Here is a 6,000-nt window from a genome sequence, read left to right as displayed (position 1 = left end):
CTTGTAACTGTGCCTTTGGTTTCTATTTCCTAAATGTAGAACTTGGCATTTATCCCTATTAAATTTCATTCTGTTGTTTTCAGCCCAGCACTCCAGCCTATCAAGATCACTTTGAAGTTTGTTTCTGTCTTCCAGGGTATTAGCGATCCCACCCAATTTTGTGTCATCTGCAAATTTGATCAGCGTTCCCTGCACCTCCTCGTCCAAATCATTAATAAAAATGTTGAAGAGCACTGGGCCCAGGACTGAGCCCTGCGGTACTCCACTCATTGCCTCTCCCCAGTTTGAGAAGGTTCCATTGATAAGTACTCTTTGAGTCCGATTCTGTAGCCAACTGTGAATCCACCTAATAGTTGTTCCATCTAGCCCACTTTTAGCTAGTTTGTTAATCAGAATATCATGGGGCACTTTGTCAAAAGCTTTGCTGAAGACAAGATATATGACGTCCACAGCATTCCCACAGTCCACAAGGGAGGTTACTCGATCAAAAAATGAGATCAAATTAGTCTGACAGGACTTGTTCCTGACAAATCCATGTTGGCTTCTAGTGATCACCGCATTGATTTCAAGGTGTTTACAGATTGACTTCTTTATAATCTGTTCCAGAATTTTCCCAGGGATGGATGTCAGACTGACTGGTCTGTAGTTCCCAGGTTCCTCATTTTTGCCCTTTTTGAAGATAGGGACAACGTTAGCCCTCCTCCAGTCGTCCGGCACCTCACCCGTCTTCCATGATTTTGCAAAGATAAGAGACAAAGGTTTTGAGAGTTCTTCCGCTAGCTCCTTCATTACGCTAGGATGCAGTTCATCGGGCCCTGGAGATTTGAACTCATTCAAGGAAATTAGGTGTTCTTTGACCATTTGTTTATCAATCTCAAATTGCAATCCTGCCCCCTCAACTTCTGCTTCACTTTTTCCAGGGGGGTCATAGACACGCTTTTGGGAAAAGACTGAGGCAAAGTAGGAATTGAGCACTTCAGCCTTTTCTTTGTCATCTGTTATCAATTTGCCATCCTCATTAAGCAGTTGAACCACCATTTCTTTCCTCTGTCTTTTACTACTCACATATCTGAAGAAAGCCTTTTTATTGCTTTTAGCATCCCTCGCTAACCTCAGCTCATTCTCAGCTTTAGCCTTCCTGACGCCATTTCGGCACTTCTGTGCCACCTGTCTGTACTCTTGTTTTGTAGCCTGGCCTTCCTTCCACTTCATATATGTATCTTTTTTTGCTTTCAGGTCATCTCTAAGCTTTTTGTGGAGCCACATTGGTTTCCTCTGTTGTCTTCTATCTTTTCTCCTTGTTGGAATTGTTTGTAACTGTGCCTTTAAAATTTCCTTTTTTAAATACTCCCACCCTTCCTGCACTCCTTTTCTCATTAGGCTCACTTGCCATGGGACTGGACACAATACTCTAAATGAGGCCTAACCAGGGCCGAATAGAGAGGAACCAGTACCTCATGTGATTTGAAAGCTATACTTCTATTAATGCAGCCCAAAATAGCATTTGCCTTTCTTGCAGCCATATTGCACTGTTGGCTCATATTCAACAATTCCAAGATCCTTCTCGTTTGTAGTATTGCTGAGCCAAGTATCCCCCATCTTGTAACTGTGCATTCTGTTGTTTGCAGCCCAGCACTCCAGCCTATCAGGATCACTTTGAAGTTTGCTTCTGTCTTCCAGGGTATTAGCTATCCCACCCAATTTTGTGTCATCTGCAAATTTGATACCTCTGGCTGAAAGAGCTTCCCCTCCCTTCTCCGAGGCTACTGAACCTAGAGTAGGCTTATTCTTGTACATTTGCAACATTGACTCACCATGCAATCCTATGGATGTTTACTTAGAACTAGGTCTCACTTTGTTCAATGGGACTTCCTCCTTAGTAAGTACATTTAGGATTTCAGGTTTAACCTGCGGGTTATGGATCTCACTCACCATTGTTGCTATGGCTCTTTGGACTTTCTGGAATCCAAGAGCCCACATTTTTAGGTCAATTTTTTAAGAAAGATACTGGTGGCCAGAAGATGCCATATCCTCTTTCTCTTGGAAGCGCAACATTCTAGTCCCTGGTGTGAGAAATGGGCAGTGGCTGCTCAGTGTATGGGGGAAATGCACTTTACATATGATCAGAGGCTGTGTTTATTATAATATCACACATTTTAGGCCTAAGCCTTAAAAACAGGTTCCGGGATGGAGCCCCAGAACCCTGCTTCAGTTTATGCCAAAATTGCACACTACTGTTGAAAGGATAATGAGTCCCATGTGGAGGCACAAACCATCAAGTAGAGGTTGCCAGCTTTTCAAGTGGCCTCTATTTATTTATTATTGCATTTATATCCCGCCTTTTTTCCTCCAAGGAACCCTGTGCAGAGTCATCTGCAAACGGAGTTTATCTCCCTGATGTGGAAATGTGCAACAGCTGCTGATTTAAGCCTATCAAGCTGTTGATAAGAGGCACAGTTGGTAGCCCCATAGGAATAATACAGAGAAGCAGATGACAGGGTGTTGATGGGAACTAGAACTTTTCAGAATGGGTTAAAGGAAATTATTCCTTCCTAAATGGACTGATTTGTGCCTTGACTCTGTCGACCACTGGTTGAAACCCTATGCATTCTGTACTATGTGCCAAGTAGAAAAACAGGGCCCATGAGCCGATTATAGAAAAGGATCCTCCTCTAGGACTTCTAAGAGGGTGACCCTATGAAAAGGAGGACAGGGCTCCTGTATCTTTAACAGTTGTATTGAAAGAAGGAATTTCAGCAGGTGTCATTTGTATATATGGGGAACCTTGTGAAATTTCCTCTTCTTCACAACAGTTAAAGCTGCAGGAGCTCTGCCCTCTTTTAAATCTGGTCACTCTAGTATAGCTCCTGCAGCTTTAATATTTGTGATGAAGAGGGAATTTCACGAGGTTCCCCATATAAACAAATGGCACCTGCTGAAATTCCCTTTTTTGTACAACTGTTAAAGATACAGAAGCCCCATCCTCCTTTTCTTATGGTCACCCTATCTAAGAACTAAACCAGACCTCAGCCAGGCTACTCATCTGGAGCCTGGGAGAATATATTGCAAGTGTGCGATAAAAAGCCAAACGGTAAGGGGTGAAACCAAAACAGGAGCTCTTAAAGAATGTTATTTCGAGAAGGCTTTCTTGGAATAATGTTTATTCAGACAAGCCAACGCGTTTCGGACTCCAAAAACAACCTAGGTCCTTCCTCAGGGGAGTTTCAAAAAGCAGCTTTAGTTCCTTATACGAGGACAGTAAATTCCTAAGCTTAGCTGGTATTTTATTTATTTATTTATTACATTTATATGCCACCCCACAGAGCAGAGGAGTGTAGAATGCTACTGAGGTCATCCTTAGGTTGCTGTTTTGATTCTGGCTTGAAGAACAGAATGCTTCTGCTTGCCAAAAATAGGTCCAGATTTCTCATGCTTAGGAATTTACTGTATTCGTATTCCACACACTCCTCCGGGGTTCTCCCTCCCTCCTTTTTTTCCTGCACAGAATATATATTGCAAGCCAGGATCTGATGGCGGAAGAGGTTGGGGAAGACCTGGCCTCCCTGTGGAACTAGCCACCTAACTTCCAGCAAACAGCAGCAGTCTTCTCCAGAAGTGTGGCCCAGCCGGCTATTTAAGACCCAGAAGGCCAAGGCAGTGGCTGAAGGGTGGTACCAAAGGGCATCAACCATTTGGTGCCTGTTGCAGTAGGAAGGCTAAACTTTGTGCTAAAAATTGGGGTGAGGTGTTGGCTTCAAGGGTCAGTTCCAACTGGCATCGTGGGAAATCATTGTGTCATGAACTTTGTGTCTGTTTTAGCATTTAATGGCTTTTAATAGTGGTGGAAGGGGGTGAAAACAATTGGGGCTTTTCCAACATGAAGCTGTCCGGTATAGGATTTCCATTATCCACAGTTTTAGATTTGCCCACAGAAGAAGATTCTACAGAAGACTGTTAATTGCCAAGGTCAGCCACCTGGACTTGGGCAGGGCGTTTTCTAGTGGGGTGACTTGATTGCCAATTATTGGCTTAATTGTCTGTACAGATAAAATGTTGTATATATATGCCTAGTGCATGAATGTCTTCTTACTTCTCTCCTGTATATGTGCTGTTACGCTGTGAGTATTGTGTTATGTGCCACGTATGCTGTAAATATATTTTTTTATCAAACTCAGTTAAGCCTTAGTAAATGTCATTGAAGAAACTCAAGTGTCTGTAGTCTCTGGCTCTCTTCATTGTCTCGGCTGTGTCTCCGCACACTAAAAAACTTCCAGCTGTCTTCTCTCTAACAAGAGAAACTTCGCTACCTCGACAGAAGCTTCCTATGACAGTCGTTCTAACATTGGTTATACTAGAGTGGAGATCACAATAGGGATCTGGTGATCCAGGATTGGGTTCAGATCATGCATAAAAATTCTCTTCTGCTGTGGCCTCACTTTGTGGCCTTTGAGTAAGTCACACCATCTTAGTCCTTTCCTTCTATAAAACAGGGAAGAGTGGCCTACCTCTCAGGATTGTTGTGAGAAAGAATGCAATGAGGTCTGTAAAGTAGTTTGCAAACTAAAAGTATTTCATTGCTGCTTATGCCAACAATTTATGTTGTGAGTGGATGCACACATACATACCTTCCAAGTGCTGCTGTGGTATAGTCTGGGGTAAAACCTGATATCCACAGTGGTGAGGTGCTAGCAACATGCACAGGGCCATAGATATTCCAGGATTGTGCCATACACATGTGGCATTTGGTATCAGGCACAGGATTCAGGTTTCATTTTAAAAAGAAACAAGTTTCTAGCCCTTATGGTTGTGTGGGCATTGAGACAGCATGAGGCTCCCAGTGCCCAGGAGCATGAACTGTTCAGCCGGCATCGCCAGTGAAAAGGATCTTAGGGAGCAGACATAGAAAAGCCCTCTGTGTATGTCCTTGGGGAGCTGATCCCAATCAAAGTAGACCTTATGGGGCAAGATGGACCAACAGTTTGACTCGGTTCAAGGCAGCACCTTGTAATTTATCTATCCTTTCCCACAGTAGCCATGCAGAAGTAGGTCTGAGGTTGCTCTTGTACCTTATGAGTTGGGTCTTCAGGAAAATGGCCCATCAAGCATTGCACTGTCTACATCAGGGGTGGGGAACTGTTGTGGCCCCAGGGGCCAGATTTGCTTCCTGGTCACGGGATGACATCAGTGGATTGGCCCCTCCTTCTCAGAGCCCCGCCCCCTGAAATCATAGGGGTCCCTTTCTCCCTGCCCAGGGTCTCTCTCAGCACTGGAGAAAAGCTGCCTCTGTCTAGCACTGGGAGAGGGGGGCTGAGATGAAACCCCATGGGTTGAATATTTCTCATCCCCTAGCGTATTTTAATTTATTTATTTATTACATTTATATCCCGCCATTTTTTTCTCTAAGGAACCCAAGGCGGCATACATAATCCTCCTCCTCTCCATGTTACCCTCACAACAACCACCCTGTGAGGTAGGTTGGGCTGAGAGTCTGTGCCTGGCCCAAAGTCACCCAGTGGGTTTCCATGGCCGAGTGGGGACTAGAACCCAGATCTCCCGGCTCCCAGTCCAACACCTTAGCCACTACACCACATATTGTCAATACTGACTACCAGCAGCTTATTTTGAACAGATGTGCTGACTAGGCTACCTTGAGAGGTTTGTGGGCCTGAGATAAAAATCCCTCAAAGCAATCTGCTTTCTTCTCCATACATCACAGTGGACAATTGTCAGCATGAATGGCTATTTCTCATAAGGCAAGGATGGAGAGCTTTTGGCTCAGGGGCCTGATAAGGCCTGCAAGGGTTCCCCATCTGGCCTGGTTAGCATCTTCCCCTTGCTCCGTCCCTTTCTATCATGGATGGAAAAACTCATCTCTGATCAGAGGTAAGAGCTTTCTCCTGAGGGGCCAGGGCAGGAAGCTGCTGAATGATTCAGTCCTGCTTCCTGCAGAAGTTTGCCCTGCTTACTTGTGAGTAGAGATTATATGCTTCTGAGTAGACA

Source organism: Elgaria multicarinata, chromosome 3 (genome assembly GCF_023053635.1).
Source record: "Elgaria multicarinata webbii isolate HBS135686 ecotype San Diego chromosome 3, rElgMul1.1.pri, whole genome shotgun sequence".
Lineage (NCBI taxonomy): Eukaryota > Metazoa > Chordata > Lepidosauria > Squamata > Anguidae > Elgaria > Elgaria multicarinata.
This window is presented reverse-complemented; position numbering follows the sequence as displayed.